Source organism: Equus caballus, chromosome 24 (assembly GCF_041296265.1).
Source record: "Equus caballus isolate H_3958 breed thoroughbred chromosome 24, TB-T2T, whole genome shotgun sequence".
Classification (NCBI taxonomy): Eukaryota; Metazoa; Chordata; class Mammalia; order Perissodactyla; family Equidae; genus Equus; species Equus caballus.
In genome coordinates this window covers 27,500,548-27,522,529 of record NC_091707.1, presented here as the reverse complement: position 1 = coordinate 27,522,529, position 21,982 = coordinate 27,500,548, and the positions used below count along the sequence as shown (strand labels likewise).

General features: G+C 40.3%; 1 protein-coding gene and 1 long non-coding RNA gene across 17 annotated transcripts in view; one reads left to right on the top strand and one right to left on the bottom strand.

Annotated features, from left to right (window-relative positions):
- The window catches only part of RAD51B (RAD51 paralog B), a 672,310-nt gene that overhangs the window by 134,062 nt on the left and 516,266 nt on the right, over positions 1-21,982 (bottom strand). The window lies entirely within an intron of this gene.
- On the top strand, positions 13,101-15,743 carry LOC138920607 (uncharacterized). The gene is made up of 2 exons (XR_011432065.1): positions 13,101-13,211; positions 15,547-15,743. It is a non-coding gene; the product is annotated as an uncharacterized lncRNA (long non-coding RNA).

The window sequence follows — 21,982 nt, the reverse complement described above, 5'->3', positions numbered from 1 at the left end:
AAAAAGTGATGCTTGCCATGTATCTTTGTGGATGCATATAAACCCTTCCCTTTTTTAGAGTTGAATCAATACCTTGTGCCTTTCTGCCTTTCAAACTATAAATTATCCTTTTCTATAGGAGACAACTCTCCCTGGCAGATAATTTAGGCTGCTCTGTTTCAGATGTTCAGTCAGCCCATAAATTTGGGGTGTTCTAATCATTGTCTGACTTGGGCTGTTGGCAAGCGTCATTCTATCTTCTTCAATACATAATGCCATGCAGGGAGGGCCTGCTTGGTTAATAAAACTCCAGGGCCCTAGTGTAAAATTTTCATCACAATCAACTCTGTGTGCAGTGTGTGAAGTTGGCTTTGGAACCCTCTGAGGGTTCACAGAAATATGTAGTTGGGCAAGAATGAGTGCAGACACAAGTGGCTCAGAGAGCCTAGCGCTCCACAAGGCAGGTGTGTGGGATTGTGAGTCGTTAATCCCACTTCCAGCAAGTAGCCAGGCTGTTTTTTCTTGAACATTTCCTTCCTATCAGACCAGCTTGACTTTAACCACACTCTAATGAATATACTTTCTTTCTCTTTACCTTTTCTCACGAGGAAAGTGGTCATTAATATTTTAAAATTCTTTTGAGGAACATTTAAGGTATATCTACTATGTACTAGATGCTGGGTTCCAAATCCCACTACCATCTGGAAGTAATTTCCATTATTTGTACCATCCACTCATCCTTCCATGTACTTATTCAATCCATTCATATTTACTGGCACTTTCCTTTGTGCCAGGCACTGTGCTACGTGCAGAGAATACAGCAGGGGGCAAGACAGACAAGGTCCTTGCTCTCATGGAGCTGATATTCTGTGGCAGAAGACAGACAATACAGAGGAGCCTTTAGGCCTATGGGGTTTTTTTCACTTTGACATTCTACTATGAGCCTCATTCTTGGGCACTCATTCATTCATTCAATCCATCCAGCAACAAACATTTATTGAGTAGCTACTATGGGCTGGGCAGATTCAATTTGCACTGTGAGAATTTGTACTTTTTAAATGACTGTTATCTGTTTCTACTTCAATTCATTTCTTAGATGTATGTTCTGAATGCTCAATGAGATTGTGAAGATCAGGGGCATTTTCTTTGATCCCACACCCTCCTCTTCTATAGGGCCAAGTCCAGGGCTTTGCATGCTGTAGCCTCCTAAAATGATCGATGGGCATTTTCCTCACTGTTCTTCACTTTATCCCTGTGCTGTATGCCAGAAGCTTTCTCCCAATTTACTAGTGAAAACTCAGAAGGCTGGGTACTCTAAAATGTGGAAGGAGAAGTCACCTCTGGAGCTCACTGGCCTCCCCATAACAGACCCTCTTCTCCTTCTTTTATGTCCCTCCCCTCAGGAACCTATTTTGCTCTGAGTAAATAAAGTTGTCAGCTAATTTTCTTTAGCTCTAAAGTGACAGCTGATTTAAATCTTCCAGTGTTAGCCTTTCAGTTGTGTTTGCATACTAATGTAAGACTCTCAGGGGCTGGCCCCACAGGTGAGTGGTTAAAGTTCTGTGTGCTCTGCTTCGCTGGCCTGGGCTCACAGGTTCAGATCTTGGCAGGGGACCTAGTCCACTCATGAGCCATGCTGTGGAGGCATCCCACACACAAAAAATAGAGGAAGATTGGCACAGATGTTAGCTCAGGGAGAAACTTCCTCACCAAAAAAAAAAAAAAAAAAAAAATTTTGGTAAACATGATGTAATCTACACAGAAATCAAAATATATAACAATGTACACCTGAAATGTATATAATGTTATAAACCAAGGTTACTGCAATAAAAAGAAAAGACTCTCCAAGTAGAGTAATGGAACTAAAATGGTAGAAAGTCCTATAGGATTGGGGTGGGTAGGGGAGCCTTACAGGGGGTTCCTACAGTAATGGTGATGATACAAACCTTATTATGAAAACATAATTCCTTAAAACAACCTTTTGAGGTAGGTAGCTTATGAGTGCTGAAGCCACGATTCCAACCCAGGACACCCAGTTCTATAACCCATGCTTTTAACTACCATGACGGCAGCCCCTAATTTATCATGCACAGATTGATTCACTTCTCTGAGATAATACAGCAAATGAGGCAGAAGACATAATAGCAAATACGGACTTTTTTTTTCCTGCAGCATGGATATTGCATGATTCAAGACAAAGGGACTGGGACAGGGCATCCATGCAGGTTGCCTCAGCTGTTCACAAGCTTCCATCCTGGCAATCGTCCTTCTCCCCTTCATTTGTGAATGTCCAAATCCTACCTACTCTTTGAACCCCATACAAATGCCACCTCTTCCAGAAAGCTTTGCTGATTTCTCTAGCTTGAGGTAACCTCTCTCTAACCCCATCATACTTCATCTGTACCTCTCAATAGCACCCACTGCTTTCTCCACTGTTTTATAGTTAATGTTACCTGAATTTACCACCATGTATTTGAAAGCAGAGAGCATCACTACCATTGCTGCTTCTTTGGGTCCCACCAACCTCCAGTACTGCGCTGTATACATAACAGAAGCTTGATTATGAAATGCAAAAATGAATGAGTGAATAAAAGCACAAATTGGCGACTCTCAGAAGCTCTGATTCATACCCACTTTGAGGACTTTCTGGTGCCCCTCCTCAAAGTTGGGGGACTTAGAAGATGCCATAGAAAAGAGCAGGCTGCCTAATCACTGCCAAGATTCTCAGCTTGGGCAGGCCCAAGACAAGTCTTTAATTTCAGTTTGCTATAGCATCACATGTTTTTCCTGGCCTGATCCCACTTCCAAGAGGTTCAGAGAGTAGAAAAGGAGCCACAGAATAGAAAGTGCTACGCATACGAACCTCAGGCCTCCTCCAGGATAGTGACACCTTCTAGGGATAGTACCTGTGTCCTCCTTTTAAAGCAGAGGTGTGGCCCTCATCTGGAGCAACCCAGCCCAGCACTTCTCCTCCATGGGTGGCCAGGAAAGCCATTGTGGAACAAGCAGCACAAAGATGTCAGGAACCCTAGGTACAGGCTATCCTGGAAGCTGCTTTTATAGAGTTCTGGCAGGTTACATGAGTTCCTGCATAGAGCCCCAACTTTAGGAAAAAGTGACTTTTGCCTTTGTGCCTCAGGAAAGCAGACATGAATAGGCAGCCATGTGCTGAGGGTAAGCTGGCACTGCCTCTTCCACTTTCTCTCCTCTAATTCCTGTGCCAGGCAGGCTTCCTTTAATGCTGGTAATGAATCCTTCCTCTCTTCAATTTCCTTCCCCTTTCCACCCACTACCCCAAATCTCACACTGGTTGAAGGTGAACGGCAGAGTAAAATGAGCCAGCAGAGGGAAAGTGTAAGCAGAAGAATTTCTTCCTGTAGGGGTAGGTGGTAGGCCTGGCTGTCTTTCTATCCCTGCTCGCTGCTACAAGATGTAGGGCCCAAAGACAGTGTAATATGTTCAGCCGAGAAAGCTGATGTGAGAAGCAATTGAGGTAGATAGCTCAGAAATATGATTTTGCATCATCCACAATTTCCTATCTTGCTAATTTTTTAAGCCTATCTCAGTCTCCCCCACAATTGGCAAGATTTTGCGATGAATTCAGGGGTGATGTCCTTGTTGAATGCATCTAACACTTTCATCTGCTTGCAAGGGTTCTGCTGAGAAGTAAGGGAGAAAACCCACTGACGCTGAAACGTCCTTCAACAGGGACCCTATTATCTTACTTCAACGGGATGCCTGGGCTAATAAAACCCATTGCTAAGCTAAACAAACCTTTCCTCTAGCTCTGCCAAGTGTCTGCGACAGAAATCCTTCATGCCAAGGATTTTCCTCCTTGTCCAAGACTTAGAAAAAGGTTGTTTTCTCAGCTGCTTTGAAACCCAGGAAGAGAGCCAGGGAGGCGAACAAGCCAGTCAGTCTTGCATCAGATAATTCAACGGGCGTTTGATAACCTCAAGTCTTCTGTCCCTTACCCAGGTTGAGCCGAACTCTCCAAGCCAAGGGACAGAAGGGCCGGAAATGCTCCAGACAGAAAGATCTCTGTGGCTGGAAGGAGGCCACAGGATCAGGGGGGCTTGGTGTACCCAGTGATCCTCAAAGGAATTCCCTAGTCATTGTGTTAAGAAGAGCTGGAGGGAAAAGTGGCAGAGGTCCAGCTCTCAGTCCATATCTGGATCTTATACTGATTAGAATCTGCTTCGTCACTTGGAAAAATCACTCTCCATGGAACACTGAAGCCTCAGTACCAACAGCTTTGCAAGATGACGAGGGGAGAGTAGAGAATGAGTTTTATGGCACCTAACTGCCTTCTCTAAATAGGGGAGTATGATCTGTAGAAGTAATATAGAGCTGGAAAATGACAGGGTGGAAAAATGAACTCTATTGGAGCAGGCATGAATTTACTCATTTATCTACATATGGCCTACTTCACAACTTTTCCTACAGAAATTGGGGCAGAAATTGAGCTGATCTGAATCTCTAATGAAATACAATTCTAGACTCTGGGAAGATTCTCCTAGAAAGTTTGGCTTTGAGGCTACAAGATCTCATTCCCCCAGATAATATCCCTGCTCTTTTATCATCTCTCTGGTCACTGTTTAAAAATGTTTACCTATAAAACATCAGGTTCCCAAAGTACATAAATGAAAAGAGCTAGCTCCTTAAAACATTAATTTCTTCAGATCAATAGGATATTAACTTAGTGAATTATGGGATAGTAACAGTTCAGGGTCAGAATGGCATTTTATTACTTTCTCCTTCAACATTTTATTATGAAAAATTTCAAACATACAGCAAAGTTTAAAGAATTTTATAGTAAATACATATACACTTATAAGTAGATTTTACCACCAACATTTTATTATACTTGTTTTTATCACTTATCTATCCATCTATTAATCCATCTTATTATTTTGTTGTTGCATTTCAAAGTTGCAAACATCAGTGCACTTTCCTCTAAATACTTTAGCATGCATATAATTAACTGTAAGCTTAATACTTGCTTATATATTTTAAAATTCATGTTGGGTTTTTCTTTTCTCCATGAACTTTACATCTATTTTGAAAAGATTAAGAATTTTTCCCAAATTATACTAAAATCAAAGAGAATTTAGTGACTACACATATATGGTAGCATGCAAATTTATATAGTCAAAGAATATGGGTCATTAATTCTTTCTATATTAAATAGCAGCTTTAAGTGAAGTATAATTTACATGTAATAAAATTCTTTAATATAAGCATTGAAGCTATAAACTTCTTTCCAAGCACTGCTTTAGCTGCATAAGTTTTGATATGTTGCATTTTTGTTCATTTCCTCAAATTATTTTCTAATTTCCTTTGTGATTTATTCTTTGACCTATTGCTTATTTACAAATGAGTGTGTGAATATGCATTTAATTTGCATACATTTGAGAATTCCCTAAATTTCCTCCTGCTATTGACTACCAATTTTATTTCATTATAATTAGAGAAGTTTGCATGGTTTCATCCTTTTAAATTTACTGAGGCTCATTTTGTGGCCTAACACATGGTCTAACTAGGAGAATGTTCCATGTACACTTGAGAAGAATGTGTATCTGCTGTTATTGAGTGGAGTGTGCTATAGATGCCTATTAGGTATAATTGGTTTGTAGTGCTGTTCAAGTCTTCTATTTCCTTGCTGATCTTCTCCCTAGTTGTTTTATCCACTATTAAAAGTGAATATTAAAGTCTCCAACTATTATTGTTGAATTGTCAATTTCTCCCTTCAATTTTGTCAGTTTTTGCTTCGTGTATTTTGGGGCTTAGATGTTAGGTACATATATGTTTATAATTGTTATGTCTTCCTGATGGATTCACCCTTTTATTATTATAATATGTCCTTTCTGTTTCCAGTAATAATTTTTGTTTTAAAGTCTATTTTGTCTGATATTAGTAAAGCCACTCCAGCTCTCTTTTGGTTACTGTTTGCATGGTATATATTTTTCCATCCTTTTACTTTAACCAATCTATGTCTTTGACTCTAAAGTGTGTCTCTTGGAGACAGCATATAGTTAGATTGTGGGTTTTAAAAAAAAAAAAACCCATTCTGCCAATCTCTGCCTTTTGTTTAGTCCATTTACTTTTAGTGTAATTATTGATAGGGTAGGATATATGTCTGCCATTTTGCTATTTGTTTTTCTGTGTATCTTATGGTTTTTGTTCCTCTGTTTTTCCATTACTGACTTCTTTGTGTTAGATATTTTTCCAGTATACCATTTTAATTCTCTTATTGTTTCTTTTACTATACACTTATGAATTATTTTTTATAGGTTGTCCTGGGACTGCTATTAACATTTTAACTTAAAATAATCTAGTTCAGATTGATACCATCTTAATTTCAATTGTTTATAAAAACTTTACTCAACATAGCTCCATTCTCTTCCTGTCTTTTGTATTACTATTGTTAAACAAATTACATCTTTACACATTACAAGTCCATCAACATAGTTTTATAATTATTGCACTATGCACTTGTCTTTCAAATCAGATAGGAGAAAATAAGGGATACAAAAAAAACCACATTGATATGGTCTTTTATAGTTACCTACGTACTTACCTTTATCAATGCTCTTCATTTTTTCATGTGGGTTTGAGTTACCCTCTAGTGTGTTTTCATTTCAGCCCGAAATGAAAACCTTTTAGTATTTCTTGTAGGGCAGGTGTACTACTGACAAATTCTCATATTTTGTATTTCTGAGATTGTCTTAATTTCTCCTTCATTTTTGAAGGATAGTTTTGCTGGATATACAATTCTTGGTTGACAGTCTTTCTTTCAGCAATTTGAATATGTCATTTCATCACCTTCTGGCCTCCATGGTTTCTGATAAGAAGTCAGCCAGTTAATTTTATTGAAGATTCCTTGTACATGAAGTCACTTAATGACTAATGACTGAACAGATTTCCCTAAATGTCTTGAACTAGTAAGTCTCTCAGCTTTTGCTGAGGGTCTTTGTGTGTGTATTGAGGCATGCCTTCAACACTCCAGCATGCAGCTGAAAACTCTATCTTAATCTTCATTTCCTGCTTACACAGAGCCTCAAGGTCAGCCAGAAGTGAGAGCTTCAGGTCTTCGCATGTCTTTCCTGGGTCTGAGCAAAGCTCCTGGCATGTATGTAACCTTCTAGATTTCCTGGTATATGTAGGACCTTAACAAAGCCCTCTGTGAACATCTCATCCCTCAGTCTTTCCTTTTAAATTTTTTGGTCAGCCTCTCATTAGCCCTACCTGATAGTGGGGCCTTAGGCAGCCATGATGGTAAACAGTTGCCACTGATTATTTTTGACAAATGCCTTATGGGTAGGGTTGTTCATACATACGAAGTTCTGAGTCAGGTCAAATAAAGACAAGCCCTGAGAATGGAGCGTTCAGTGAGCTGACAGATAGGTCAAATAGTGACAATTCTCTTGGATGGGGATTTTGGGGAGCTTCAAACCTGTTCTGCCCACTCCAGTAACCTCTAGGTTGCTTGCTTACAAAGCTATAGTAGTTGCAAGATGGTTGGCTTTCAAGGTTACTGCAGAGCTGAGAAGAGGAGGATGGGATTAGAGAAAATTAAAGTGCCACAAATCATCCTGTTCTTACTGAGATTCACCTGCTTTGCTTGAATAAACCCTCCTCAGATTGAATGCCTTTAGTTAATTTCCAGAGTTCTGAAAAAGTTGATTTTGACAGTTTTTGCCAATGCTCTTGCTGCTTTTGTGGAGGTGCAGATTTTTTGAGTGCCTTACTCCACCATTCTGTACCTTGTCTCCCAAGCTAAATTTCTAAACGTCCTGATTCAATATTCATCTTTGCTATCTCCCCCTATTCAACCCTGCTACCTTCCTCTTCTGTTTTAAACATTTTCACAGTTCTAGAAGATTGTTTTGTTTTATGTTTTAATCAACTTAATGCTTACACATAATTTAAAATAGCAAATAATATCACTTTGTATTATCATTCACCCCTTTAACTGAATTTATGTCAGCTATCAGATTTTTAATTTCCACGAGCTCTTTCTTGTCCTCTGTTTCTAATTCAGCACATCCTATTCTTGTTCCTATATCATCTTTAACTCTCTGAGGATATTAATTATAGCTTACTTCAGATTTTTTTCCCTAAATCTTGCATTATCTCTAATTCCTCATAGTCCTCTTTCTCTGTTTTGTTCTCTCTTGGATGTGGGAGGCATTTTCCAAAGTCTGGCAATCTTTGGTTGTTCAGTCAAATTTAAATTATAAAGTATATTTTATTCTAAAAATATAATTAGAAGCACTGTGTATATGGACAACATTTGTAAACTGGTGGGATCCTTTGGAGAGTGATCAGTGTCAATACATGGAGATACCTTCTCAGAGGAAGACTGATATTTACAGGAAAGAGTTCTCCAATCTCTCATCTGGTTGCTACATTCTAGAAGAGGACAGAGAAAGGGCTTCAGATTCACCATTTGGCAGGTGTAACCTCTTGCTTTAGTCAAATGCCTCCCCTTGTCCTCTGCTTTGTTTGGAGTCCCAAGTCTGAAATTTCTCTAATTCATTTTCTCCAAAGATAAATTTTGGCCTTCAACCTAGGTTGGAGATTTGTCACCTAGCTGTCCAGAGTGAAAAAGCGGATCCAACTACTTCATATATTTCATACACAAATTTCAACTAATCTGCTGTTTTCATCTTCTCTGCCTTCTGTGATATCTGGTGCTTCCAAGTCCTGAGGAAATCTCTCAAGTGTTCTACTGTTACACTACTTTGAAGGCACTTTGTTTTACAGTTTCCTCTGTTACATCTTGTCAATCTTCTATCACTGCCTGTCTTCCACTATTTTGTTGAAACCTGTTGATGTCTCAAAGAGATTCCCAATATCTTTACCTTTTTGAGTTAATATATACATATATTTTGCATTAAATTGAAATAATTTCAGAAAGATCATGGGAAGGAATGGAGAAAACATAAGTGGTCAAACTTCCACATTAAAGAGGAGGCCCTCTGTGAGCTTTGATTCTTCTATCTTCAATCAGGTTGTGATTTGGTGGCATTATTACGATACCATCTTTGAGGGTCAGTTACACACACCCCCCCCCCATACATATGAGTACTACATAACACCAAATAACTCCTCTCAAGGATGCTCAATATAATTTTTAACTATCAAAAAATCATTCTTATAGGGGCCTAGGAAAAGGTGGCTTGGGGCCAAATGTGATCACCCTTCTTACAAAATGTAAGACACTTTGAATTTAGTCAATCATGGCTTCAAATCTTGTCTGTATGATTTTGGGTACTCTAACCTCTTGAAGCTTCACTTTCCTCATCTCTAAAATGAGCACAGTAATGACCAACAATAATACCAACCTCAGAGGCTTATTGTGAGGATTAATGAGACGAATGAAATCAAGGAAAAAAAGTGGCACCTCTTAAGAACCTAAGAAATGTTAATTTCTTTCCACCTTGGTTGGGTAGGAGGTAAAAGTGCAGGTAAGTTAGTAACTTCCCCTATCATGAAGGCTAGAGAGTTAGTTCAATGATCTAATTGCATCTCCTTACTGCTCACGTGAGAGTGTCTGTGCTTGAGGCTAATGTACAATTTCACACAGGCCATAGCACTATACATTTAGGTTTCACATGATATTTCTAACCATTACTGAAATTGTTAATGTTACCATTTGTTAATATTACCAGTGGGTGCTGCTAAAGGAAGAAGTAAGAACTGACTGTAGCACTAGTAAGTTCATGGCCATCAAATACTACATTTCAACTTTATTTTTAATGACTTTTTAAAACCAAAATTTAATGTAAATGTCATCAATTTCAACTTACAAATAAGGATGAACAAGTATGTGCTGGTTTCATTGTGATCTGAATTTGGAAATTTCCACCTAGCTCCAACTAAAGCAACCAAATACTGTCAAAGGCAATTTCAAGTGACAGAAATCCACTCCCTTTCTCTACCCTAAATCAGGAGTATAAAAATGATGAAAAAGAAGATGCACAGGAGCTCTGTCCAGATGTAAACGCTAAGTTCTCTGAACATCCAGCGAGGCAGGCCTGACTCCCCAGCATGTTCACGGACCCATAAGAAGCAGAGCCAGATCTCCTTGTCCAGGCCCACTAGGAAACACAGCCAAGGCGAGGCAGCTCGGGCCTGGAAGGGTCACAGAAGGAAGGCTGTGGCTGTGTGAGGATTATGGTAGAAAGATGCCAGGAACTCAGAGGGTGTGTCTTGAATTCTGAAGTACACACATCTCTGTTACATCATGCTTGGGCCACATGGGATTTTCTTTAGTCTCAAAGGAATCGATTCGAGGAAGGCAACACGTTTCTATGTAAAGAGGCCGAACTCTGGGCTTGACATATCCAAAAACAGCTGGTCAAGTGGGACTGGTTTGTGTAATGTACCACATCCCTGGCTCTGCTCGGATGGGTGGAGAAACTATTGCTAGTGGGAAATCAACAAACTCTTTCTTCAGAGTGCGGTCAAATTAATTCCCTCTGTTACCACAGCATTCTTACTATTTCCCTAAAGCCCTCCTCCAGTGAAAAGAAGGGCAAAGGACAAGAAGGAAACACAAGACAGGATTTCAGATGAGTTTAAGGGTCTAACAGAGAGGCAACAGAGTCCCCTTCCTATCCTTTCCTTTAAGACTTAAACTAAATCTAGTTTGAACTAGTCTTTGCAACAAACTCAGAAAGATTCAGAGAACTGGAAGCTTTTTACAATAACTCTCTTCAGGGTTGCAGGGCCTAACCAGGGACCTGTCAATTTGGTCTTCTGTATTTTTAATATTTTTATGTGACTGTGTCTAAAGCTTACACTACATATAAACACAGGGTGACACATTTATTGAGTATTCTTGGGGAATTAAGCTATCTTTAACCCACAGAAATAGGTTCATAGACTGAAATAATTCGAGAAATAGGGATCTGCAGGAGAAGGACTTTAGAAAAAACTTGGTAAGAAAAGCTTAATAGCAACCAGATTGGATGTATATGGAGTTTAAAAACTATCCTGTCTCCTTGGGAACCCACCAGATGTCCATTTGGGGCCTACTTCAAACATCAGGACTCTGGTGAACTTGGGCTAATAGTAATGATAAGAGCTAACATTTATTACTTAAGTGCTTGCTCAATGCCAGGCGCTGTTCTGAGACAGGTAATCTTCATATCAACTTTATGAGGTCGATATTATTATTATCTCCATTTAACCAATGGGGAAACTGAGGTGCAGGTCTGCTGATCAGCAGAGGGGAGTGCCTGGCTGCCCGTGCCTAGAACTGCTATTTCCAGAAGCCCAAGAGCCAGTAAGGCCTCTAGGCAGCCACTGATGGGGTCTTATTTGGGGGTGCCAGAAGGTCCCTCGTCAAAATCTTCCACCTCCCACTTACTTGTAATGGTCTGAAATTCTCATTAGAATCATACATTTGGACTAAATCTGTGTCTTCAGGCAGTCTTCCTGGTTAACACACACAAATACCATCAGACAGAGAACATTCTCCAAAATGAGTCAGTAGATAGTCTTGCCTAAAATGCAGGAAGTTGAAGCTCAAAACTCAGACGAAAAGTGATCATGAAAGGGGTCATAAAACTACCTAATATAAGAATATCCCTGGGCTCTTCGTGGGGTCCAGCACAGCCTGACACTGAGCCCCCAAAGGAAAGGGGTGGGGGAGGTTACAGTCTTCCTTTTTTGTCACCATGCTAAGGATTAGCGCTGTTTAGAAATTTGGGGGGGTCTTTTAAAGCATCATAATCCTACAAGTACTTTTTATTATTTTTTTAAGAGAACAAATTTGAAATGTAACATTGTGGAAGTTTAAGGTGTACAACGTGTTACTTTGATACATTTATATGTTGTGATACGATTGCCGATGCAGTGCTGTCATCTTGCATAATTATAGTACAATATTATTGTCTATATTCATTACCTACTTTAGATCTCCATGGCTTATTTACTACTACTTGTAAGTTTGTACCCTTAAACACCATCATTCTTATTTCTCCCACCCCCTATGCCCTGGTAACCACCATTTTACTGTTTTTTACAGGTTTAACTTTTTTAGATTCCACGTGTAAGTGATATCATACAGACTGTCTTTCTCTGTCTGACTTGTCTCATTTACCATCATGTGCTCAAGGTACATCCAAGGTACTTTTCATCCTTAATGTTGATGTGACTGCGCTAGGGACTATTTGCCAGTCCCACCAAACAACTGGCTTTCTTTCTGTTTTCCTCTCCCCACAGTATGAATATAGCTTTATGTTTTTTTGATTATATAAATAACAGATGTTCATTATAAACAATGCAAGCAATATAGAGAGCTACGAAGAATAAAGCAAACCAGCCCCTTCCCAGCGGTTCCGGGTGAGGGAAACTCTTTGTGTCAGGAACTACAGAGCAGAGTCTGGGCTTCTAAGCTCCCTTCTCTCCCCTGGGGCCCTTTAGAGGTGGGATAGGAGGGAAGGCCAGAAGATCTGGTCTTAAAAAGTCCTAAACTCTTTCTGGTCCCACGTCTTTCCAATGTCAACTTCAATCTGTCATCCCTCTGCTCCTTTCCTCCTGCCAGGCAGGGAACTGCCTTCTGGAATGGCACACAGCAACCTTGGCTTGGCTTAATTAGGAGGCACGACAATGTGAAAAGCCTCTCCTTTGTTCCCCCAGGGTACCCATCTTAAATAACAACTCTCTCCATTTTTTTTCCCTCCTTCCCAAGGAGTTAATCATGTTTTAGAAGTAAACTAGAGCTTTGCCTAATTACTATGGGACAAAAGCTTTTATCACAAAGACAAGAGCCCACACATTAAAGAGTTTTCTTAGTGCTCAGGCAGAGTTCTTCTAATAGCAATGAGGAAGAACGAATTAGAGGTAACTACCCTAATGACAATGTGGATTCCTGTATACAGAGGCAGGCGGATTCATCCCTGGGGGAGCCAGCCAGGACTCTATAAGGACTGAGAAACTAAAGAGGAAGAAAAGCAAGGAAAAAGAGAATGCAAGCAAAAAACAAAAACAAAAGCCAGGTTTAGCAACACAAGAGCCGAGAGCTCCGTCTTCTTTCGCACAGCTGCAGAATCTCGGACTCTCAGAAGTCACATGAGGAGGGAGTGTAATCTTGGGGACAGCTTGGGGGATGGGCCTAAAGGAATCTCATTGTTCTGAGCTTGGATTTATTTGCTGACCTGGAGCAGTTTTCTGAGGCAGGATTAAGACATCAGGATCAAGAGAGAGGACCAATTAAGGTGGGGCCCTATTAAAAAACAACAACTATATTTAAAGATCCATTCAGTCCAGACCCGGGCAGAACAACTTTTATGGAGCATTTGTATAATGTTACTACGCTCTTTGGGGTTCCTAGGCGGAAGGGTTCAGACAATATTAAGAGACTAAGTCAGCTGTTTCTGAAGTGAAGCTATTAATTGCTACTTCTCTAGCTTAGATCAGTTGTTTGTTTTTTTAAGTAAAAAAAACAAAAACACTTAAAGTGTTTTGAATCCAAGGAACACAATACTTCATTCATTTTAATGTCATCATATTCTTGACTACATTTCTGTATATCCATACCATGAAATACTATGCTGCCACGAAAAAAGATTAGTAACTATATTTACATAGAAAGATTACCCATGATGTATGGACGATTTAAAAAGCAGGTTACAGAACATTGTATATCATAAGGACATACATATTTTCATTTATGCATAGACAAAGTCTAGGAGATTATATACCTCTGGAGGATTTTTGTTCCTACTCTGTATTATTCTATATTGCTTGATTTTTTTTCACAACAAGCATGCATTACTTTTATATTTTTCATCGCAGAATAAATGAACAAAAACATCCTCTCCTTTACACAGGTAGGGAAAGTCAAAGAGAGAGTGAGTGCTCTCCCATAATCAGTCAGCAATCTAGCCAAGATATGCAATTCGTCATTGCCAGAAAGTTCCTGTTGAGCAGGGATAGACTCTAGCTGAATGCCACTGAAAGCAGATCATGCCAGAATGAAAATACAGGACCTAAAAAGGGCAGACACACTTTGCAATTATATAAAACCATATTTATAATGAGTATAAGCAATGGTTACTTAGAACTGAATGACTTATTTAATGTTATACTAATTCAACAAATATTTACTGAGTACCTCCTGTGTCCCAGGTACTGAGCTAGACATTCGGGAAAACAAAGATGGATATGGTGAGATCCCTGCCCATAAGAAGCTACATGGCCAGCTTTGAAGTAACCCAGAAGGCCTAGGGAATCCAGAAGATGACACACGCTAAAAACACTCGCTTCCCAGCTCCTTGCTTTAGGGTGAACAGCAGTCCGAGGCTTTTGTGGCTTAAATGCCTGTACTTCTGGCTTTCCCAGATTAATTTGATCAATCTATAAAAGAGGTATCCTTGTAGAGTATATGGCTTATGTATTTACATTATCTTAAAGTGAGTTTTCTCTCTCCATCAGATAAGCAAGATCCCTGAATATGAACCAAAAGTCCTCACCACTGAGCTACCATGTTTTTAACTTCTTGAAAATCATTCTTGGCTGCCCAGTATCTACTTTTCAAACTCTTTAGCAGGTCCTTCTTAACCTGGGCCAACTCATCTCTCTGGTCTCACTTCTCACCTCTCCCCCTTCTGATCACTCCCAAACCTGACTCTGCTGATTAAATATGTCAGGCACGCCTTTACTTGGGCTGTTCCCTTACCCCTAAATGAACTTCCTTAGAATCCAGCTCAAAAGTCACTTTCTTGGTGAAGCTATCCTCTATCCCTCTCTCTGCCTCAGGTAGGATCAATTGTTCCCATCTCCCCTCCACTTTAAGAGGCCAGAAAGACTCCCAGGCTCTTACTCAGCACATTCCAGGTGTTAAAACTACTGAAATACTCCATACCCTTTGGCAAACAGCTGCACTTCCTAAGCCCTCCAAGGGCCCCATTGCTTCACCAGCCCCAGGACCCTCCTACATGATCCAGCAACTAAAGAGTTACTGCCTGGCACAGTGGAGGCGGATGCTCCAGAACACACTTTCCCCAAAGCCTGCATCTGTTCTCCTGGTCCCTTCCCATGCAGGACCAGTCATTAAATGCTTTTACTATCTTCCTGCCCGGCACACTACATCATGGTCAGTGGTTCCTCAGCTTGCCGATCCAGCTAGATTTTGAAAATTATGTTTTATTCACATTCGCTTTTTTCAGAGCCTAATCCAGTACACAGTAGATTTCAGTAAATGCTAGCTTGCTAAATGACCACATTTTCAAAATTATTACTAATTTCATCTCAGTTACTTATTTGATGCCACTTTTGAACTGGAAAGGATATTTTACAGCCCATAATTAATGATTAAGTGAGACTAAACCAGAAAGGGTTGTATTTTTGTCATGGAAGAAATGATATCAAGGATTTTCAAAAAGCTTAATATGTGGCAAAGAAGCCATGGCTAACTAAAAAGCAATTAAAAAACTTTTTGGGGTTTAAGTCATTATTTTTTTCACTTACTCTTCATCTGAACCTTTTCAAAGAGGCCTATAAACCAGAAAAGCTGTTTAATGTAAGTTTCATGCTTTTTTCTCTCCACAGCAGTGGAGATGAATAACGGAACAGCCAAAGGAAAACTCGGGAGAGGAAGAAGAGCAAACGTCAGAGGAGGAAGAGGAGAAGCAAAGGAATGGAACCATCTAGAAACCAGGGAGGTGAACCTGAATAATCAGAACTGCTCTCTACCTAATGGGAGGATATAAACCCCAATTTAATAATAAAGTTTCTCATTAGTAGAATTTTCTAGCCTCACATTGGTACATAACCAGAAGCACCCAATGTGTGTATTATTCAGTCTCTCCCTGTTGCAAGTCACAGAAATGCAGTTCAGACTAAACAAAAAACGAAATTTGTTGGCTCATATAACTGGAATGTTCAGGGGTAAGTGACCTCAGGCGCAGTTGGATCCAGCGCCTCAAGTGATAACCTCAGAACTTCCCTGTCTTCCCCATGGAACATTCTCCCTCAATCTCTTGGTTTTGTGGAGTTGACTTCATTGTCATTCTCAAGTGGGTGCCCTGTGTATGGTGACAAAGATGGCCACTAGGAGCTCCAGGCTTACATTCCACCAATTTAGAGCTTGGATTGTTCCAGCAAAGTCCTGGGTTTACTCTAATCGGCTCAGCTTGGGTTAACTGACTGCTGCAAACCAATCTCTGTAGAAAGGGTATATGATCCTTCTATTGCTCAGACCTCTAGCCAGTGGATACAATCAGTCCTACCCAGATAACGCAGCTGAATATTGAAGAGGGGTGTTTCCTATAAGAAAATTGGGATACAGGTATTAAAAGAAGGGGTAGGAGATCAAGGGTAGGCAAAAATACCAGGTGTCTACTGCACTGTTCATGAAGCAAGACAATCTAGTGGCTAAAAGTCACATTGGAGAGTCAGACAGACCTGAGTTTGACTCCCTTTTCTACCCTTTACTAGTTGTTTTAACTTTGGAACATTTTTTAACCTCTCTGAGCCTATTTCCTCATCTTTAAGATCATGGTAATAACACCCACTTCATAGTGTTACTGTAAAAACCCACCTCACAGTGTAATGTATAGACAATGTTTGTATAGCTTTTACCATGTGCCTATCACAAAAATGGCAGCTGTTAATGTGATTATCAGCATTCCCTTGAGCAGCCATAGAAAGCACAAAGGCTCTTTCCCACAGAAATGAGTAGGCAAGAAGGTGCAGAGCCATAAGCTAGATGCAAACCATGGCTTACAGCCTCACCTTTCAGCCCCTCTGGAGTCCATCGGTTTGATCTTGACACTTGAACAGACTCTCTGCCTCCAGTTCCTTAAACCCCTCTCCGCCCAACATCACATTGTTTTCCCTCTGCTATACAAATTCAGTAGGATGAGTGATCCCACTTCTTCACCAAATCGATCACTTTCTCTTTACTTGTTCACGACTTTGGAAAGTTCTAATACTAGGTTTCCCAATATACAAATGATATAACTTGAAAGCGGCCAATGCCTACTTACAATTTAAGGGAAGTCAGCAATTAAGAATGTTAAGTATACTAATTCCAATAATTTTATTATCCGTGGCCCAGTGATATAGACTGAGGAGGTACGGGATTCAGGAAAGCCAGCTGATTTTAAGATGTATCTGCAGAGTTGTACCTTAACTTAGTGAACAGTAATTCAGAACAACAACAACAACTAACAATTACTTCACTTCTTTGTGCCTTAGTTCCTTTGTCTGTAAAATGGGGATGATACCTACCTTACAAAGACATGATGATTAAATGGATAATTACATGCATAATGGTAAATGGTTAAGCACTTGATAAATTAGCTGTTTAAATGGTTAGCTGTTGCTGTTGTTAAGCACAACGGCATTGGAAGCAAGTAAATTAGTGACCTTACTAGTTCTTTGACAAGTAAGAGATCTTTTCCTTTTGAAAGAAGGAAAGTTTAGGAGATCTGGCCACACTTATAGATTTAGAGCCATGTGAAGTTGGAAAGAGAATTCAGTGGTCTCTTCCCCTAACTTGTCCCTTTGTTACTGTAAGCCCTGTGGGCCAGCTCTTTAACCTGCAAGCCGAGTGTGAATGTGGGAAGACATCCTGTATTCTAATTTGTTGTTGGCTTTGGGCTCCATAATGAGGGTCTCTGCCTACCTCTGGATCTCATAAACAGGGACTTGAGAGGAAATTTGCCAAAGTTCAATTGCATATCAAAGAAAGCCACAGAGCCAGAGAGCTCCCTGAGGACCCGCATAGCCGCTTTGTCTACTGCCAAGCCATAGCCCTAATGCATGGATACGCCTGTGAGCCAAGAGCCAAAGCCACAAAGTTCCACCAGTTCATTTAGCCTTGGCATTTCAATGTACTGAGGGATCTGTTATTTGGGTTGTTGTCTCATTGTTAAGGGGTAAAAACAGAAACATCCCCGTCATCGGAAAACTGGTTTACTAAAATCTCCACCACTACCCCAACCCCACCCCGAACCCTACCGTGAGAAGAGCTCCTGTGTCTTGTGTGACGAAATGGCACAAATGCCAGCTTTTCCCCCCTGGTGAACGCTGATCTCTTTGTGGCCATTCTTTCCCACGGGCTGACTTGGATAGGCCAGTTTCTGCATCCTAGGGTAGGTGCAGCGCACGGCCAAAGTCACCAATGCTCAATCTGGGCACGGGGTCTGCCTCTATCTCAACCCCCACCCCTCTAAAATGAAGCACTCCTGATGGTTTAATTTCTATTCCAATTGCTTTTCAAATCTTCCCTAACATCTTTCCCCCTAAAATGTACAAACAAAAGGATTGATAACTCTTTCCCCTCCTGGAATTTGCTTGTTTCTTAAAACGGTGCCCCCAAATCCAATGACTACAACTTTTCTCCCTGGACGTCACAGGGCTTTGAGTTCTAAAAATGTCCCCATATGGAAAGCTACATAGAGGTCTTACACAAGAGAATTCTGAAGTTACAAATAGTAGCTTGTCATCTTTGGAGAAGTTTATTTCATTTAAGTGAACAAATACACACTGGGCATGTGCTCTCTGCACTGTGCTGGGACTTTTAGGAGTGAGTCAGCCCTGCCTTCTAATTTAGCTGAACACCTCATGTGGCAGGGAAGTGGACAGCAGGTAACTGCATTTAAAACCATGTGCAACAGAACCCAGAGAGCCAATTTTTCAAGATGTTTGAGAAGAATGTAAAGAAATGGTATCATCAAGGCCAGGCCATGAAGGAAGAGTAGGATTTCTTCAAGTGAAGGGCATTCCAGGCAGGTAATCCAGAATAAGCAAAGGACGTAAGGCTGGAAAGTTCTAGGCATTATCGCATGCTGCAAAGTCTTACTGGAAACCTCCAAATTATGAGCAAATTCTAAATTATGAGTAAAGAAAAGGTACCTAGCACCAGTAATACTTCTTATCTGTGAATTCTGTTTGAAGGTTCGAAATTCATCTCTCACTAGACAAGGTTTTATTCTTTGAAGTGCACAGCTTTCTTAAAAAACAAATTTATGTTTTCAGACAGGAAAATGCAGTCCTTGAGAAGTGATTTATGCAAGGCTGGGCAAAGGGCAGTGTCCTGAACTCTGCAAGCAGCCAAGCAGGAGGCAGGTCTCAGAATTCCCGTTTCTGCATTACCATCAGCCCACTCTGCCGTCTAATAAAACAAACCCCATGTCCTGGTTTTGAATATTTGAAAATGGAAAGAAATGTGACAGGTCAAAATCTCAGATTCCCTTGGCTTTCTGATTACTTGCAAATCCACATAAGGCTCGCATATCACTCTCCTCTCATTTTGTCAGCATCTGAATTTGCTTGGTTGTCATGTGAGTGATGAAAACTTAAAAGCTATGTTGATATGTACAGCATGTGGAAAACCACTCCCAGATTCCGTCTGCCCTGGAGGGCCTAGAGGTGCATGTACACATTGTTATACACCCGAAGAGACCTATTCGTCCACGTGTGCACACACTCAACATCACTAGACACTCGTTTAAAAAACACTGCATACTGTGTGCTGACTTGATGGGAAGCCATGGGCTAAGTTCTCAGACACTGGCCAAGAAGAGATGAGATCCAACCCATCCCTAGACCACAGGAAAAATACTTTTGACCACAGAGCTGGCTGCAAAATATTCTTTTTGTAGGAAACAAAATGTTTCCAGCCCTGGGATCCTTTTTTTTTTTGGTCCTTTCACTGTTATTGAGTAGGAAAGGCAAATGCTTAAGCAAGAGGCCAAGTAAACATCTAAGAAAACCAAAACCAGGCTCCTTTGCTGAGAGAGTGGAACACAGGGTGAATGAGTGGCACACTGGACAAGCTCCAGGCCTTGGGAAGCTTTAGGGGCACAGCAACCCAGGCAATTCTTCACGCATTACGACCCCAGTTGAAGCCCACTCCACTGCAGCTCCACTTATTAATGATGTAGACTTGGGCAAGTTACTTCACTTTTCCAAGCCTCAGTTCCTTAAGTGTCAAGTGTGAATAATAATAGTATTGATATCATAGGTTACTGTAGAGAATAAATAAAATAAAATAAAACACTTGCAAAAGTTGCAAAATTCCCAGCACATAGTAGGCACTCAAGATAAACAAATAGGATTTAAGGTAGTTTCCATAACTCCTACTGGTCACTAGAGAACTATTCTCACGGACTGTTAGAATCCAAGGATTCCTTAGAGATTAATACTCCAGCCTCCTATTTTATAAATAAGGAAACAGTCCTAGAGAGATGAAAGGGTGTGACCAAATCATTCAGTCACTAGTCGGCCCAGAGCTAAGACCTTGCAGACTGGATGCAAAGAGTAAAGAGGGTTAAAGTAATTATCACAGTACACCATGTGCTGTGAGTTGGCAGTGGGTCTCAGACTTCAGCGTACTTATGAATCACCTGGGGAGTGTATAAAAATGCAGATTTCTAGGCTCACCCCCAGATCTGCTGATTTAGTCTGGGAAGGTCCAGCAGTCTCAATTTTTAACAAGCTCTGCACGTGGATTCCACGAGGTATTTCTCTGTCTACCAGTCAAGAGACATGACAAGAGGAAGTCATCAGCTGACTGAGCAAAGTGTTAGGGTTGTATCCTATGGTCTAGCACAAACAAATGATGTGGCAAGCCCTACCATAAATGGCGAAGAATACTCCCATTGTACAAAATAGTAAATGAGGTAGAGCATGGCCTTGCTTCTTCTGCATCATTAATTATTTTATAGAAGAGGAACCTATGACTCAGAGTCACTGCTCAAGATCACATATCTAATTAGAAACAAAGCCAGAACTTCATTCTAAAATACCATTATCTTTTTCACAATGGAGAATCTTTTTTCTAGGTACCTGGAAGTGGAGACAGTGGGCTTACATATGTATGTTATATGCCAGAGTCCCTGACTTAATTTTAATCTCTGAAAGAATAAAAAATACCATCCTAGCTTTTTGATGCATTCAAATAGAAAAGTCCCCCCATATTATTTCTGGGGCTACGATTCATTCCATTAGTTCCTTTGTAGGCTAATGGAAGACACTTGGTTGGAAGGAAAAAGTAACAATGCCATACAATGCTGGACATTTCAGAGACACCAGAAACTATACTCACATTGGTTCACACCACCTGCTTCCTTTTCATTAAAATCCTACTCTTCTAATATAAAACATATACCTGACCCCAAGGTCTATACAGTTCCGTGCATTATCAAATAAGCACACAAGTATCCTAGTTAGTGGTTACTCTGTTAAAGAACTTGGGAACTTCCTAGACACAGCCCAAATAAGTCAGTATCAGAGTGGATTCAGAATCATTCTCCAAAGGCTAGAGTTTCAGCTGTTCCCTGTAGTGATGGAGTATCTAAGAGTCTCTTAGCAATTTCTGGGGTTTTGCTCTCACAGACTAGAAATGAAGATTACCTTCTATTTCTTGGTCCAACGCTGAAGGATCTGAGAAGGTAAACAAGTATAGCTCCTCCACTACTGCTTTTCTTTGATGAATGTTTTAAGACAACAGTAATCTTCACCTCCCAACAGAGTCCCTTCTTAAAGCTGCTATGAAATGTAGGCAACATAGCCAAGTGAAAGCCACAGGCTGTTTGAAGAAAATCAATAACGTATTCTTGCAGTTGGATGATGCCTATCCTCACAAGAATCTCAGAATGCTCCAATTCATTAAGTCAGTAACAGTGACCTTAAAAAAGATTTATTATAATTTAGGTCAATATTACAATCATTATTATTAGCCAAAGAAAGGAGCTATAGAAATCTCTTTACAGAACCTGAGGTGAAGTCTGAATTAGAATGTAAATACATTGCTAACCACTTAAACATCCTTTCTCTCCTAGAGAGAATTCTGGCCTTTGGAGCTGCTCCTCTGCTCCATGTCATCAGTGCATTCAGAGAATGCCAACTCCTCATCTACAATGTGAACCCATTAAAGGATGGGAGCCTGCCATGCTTTCAACAAGGGAGGGGCAGGGTCTGGGTGCCTGTATGAAGACCCTGGAACATTACAACACACCTCTTTTAGAAGAGGCTC